Here is a 1,897-nt window from a genome sequence, read left to right on the forward strand (position 1 = left end):
TGAAAGTGTTATTGATATTGTTGTTGTTAAAAACTGATTTTAAGGACATATTTTCCGACCTATTTTCTGCACTTAATGTTATGTTTTTCTTAATAAACCTTGTAGATCAGTGCAAATTGTTGCTGAGTGCATTGTCTTCTGCCACTTTGTGGGGTTGGTCTTGGAATACAATGTGTTTCCACAAGTGAAACTGGGTGTATGTGTGTGTCACATTGGTATTGTGCCATACACAATGTCCCCTAATGATAATCTTAGGGACAATACCGTAGATCTGTAACAGGTGCTGCCATTTTAGCCTAATACTTTGTTGATATGTTGATAAGATCTACTAGATCTGGGTGATGCCCTTGACAGTGTTTCAGCAATGCTGTATGACCTTGACCTTGACAGAGAGGTCCTACCATAGGATGTGGAAGTCCTACAACACCTAACAGGCTAAGGTGAAGAGGGATCCACATCAATGGATGCGGTATTCTCTGCAGTCATCATGCATGTAGACCTACACTTAGATATGTTCACCACTGTTGGCAATGTGTGTCTGTTAAATCATCAGTAGTTGTGGAATGAGGCTGAGAAGGATGTCATTTGAGTAACCATTTGAGTAACCATGCTGGATGTGGCCCCCACCATTCCTGTGTACTTGTGAATTTTAAAAGGACACAAGAGATGTTGAGTAAAAAACTTTATGAAAACGCAAAGCTTTCGGGAAGAACCCTTTCTCAATACTGACTCTCAGTGGGAGTAATCTGTACCTAAACAATGTCATAACACATCTGTTGCTGTGAGGACATGGCCTTACATGACTTCATAGCCAAATATGATTGATGTCTACCTCTCACTCCTGTGAACAAGCTGTACAGTTGGTAATTGAACCTCTGACATTGTCACATCTTCCTCCAGAGGTTCAACATGTCTACCAGAAAGAGGTGTTAAGCTACAACAGGATTCCACACATTTTAGTAATGGGATTTCCCCATGATTCACTGAGTGCAAGTATATGTCACCAGTTGCGGAGTTATCAACCTGTTTTGGGGAGGAGGCCCTGCCAGTACACTTTGCCACTGTGTACCATTGGTCTCAGACTGTTTCATGAGTATGATAATAAAATGGTATCTTCATCAACAGCCATCCTGCTGTCAAAGTCAGCCTTCTGTGGTGCACATTGGTGTTTGTTCTGGTGCTGTAACTGTGAGCAAATAATAAAGTCCTTTAATATAGTATGCCTAATTATTCACTTGTCATTAAATCCCTGTGCAGTTATTAGTATAGGTGAGAATGAAACAAATCCATTTGTATCATGTGGTGTATCTGCCTGTAGTGCTATTTATGTCAGTGCTAAAGTACCTGATGGAGAAATACTTCAAAACTGATATGTAGTCATTAATGATGTTAATGAATAAATGCCGTATTAAGGCAAATTGAATGGCAGTTCTGATCTTCTGTATCATCTTTGTGTGTGTATGATGAAGCATACCAAGCTGCAGATATCCATGGTTCCTTGAGTACTAAAAAGCCTTCATTCTATGCAGTATAGTCATCGCATAGTGATAGCAGATGCTCATCATCAGATGTCAGACTTTGAATAGCTGAAGGCCTACTGTCCACAGTTTTAAGAGCAACTGCATTCTGCCTTGCTTTACTGCTGGCACCAGACATCTTCTTACGCGATTCCAGTCTACAGTTTCTTTCCTGTATGGTGTTTATGTCTGACAGTACTTAGTTCCACATCTTAGCTTGCTCTGCCATTTTAAAATGATTTTTCATATGTTTTAAGGGCATCCATATGGGTATGGTTCTTTTCAATAGTGATTAGTGAAGTTATATGTCCTGTGCCTTGTCCCCCAATGCTGCAATATATTGTCCCTAGTAATAACAAATTCAGTTTTTTAAGGCATCC

Source organism: Protopterus annectens, chromosome 9.part0, assembly GCF_019279795.1.
Source record: "Protopterus annectens isolate FY-2018-M chromosome 9.part0, PAN1.0, whole genome shotgun sequence".
In the NCBI taxonomy this organism is placed as follows: domain Eukaryota; kingdom Metazoa; phylum Chordata; order Ceratodontiformes; family Protopteridae; genus Protopterus; species Protopterus annectens.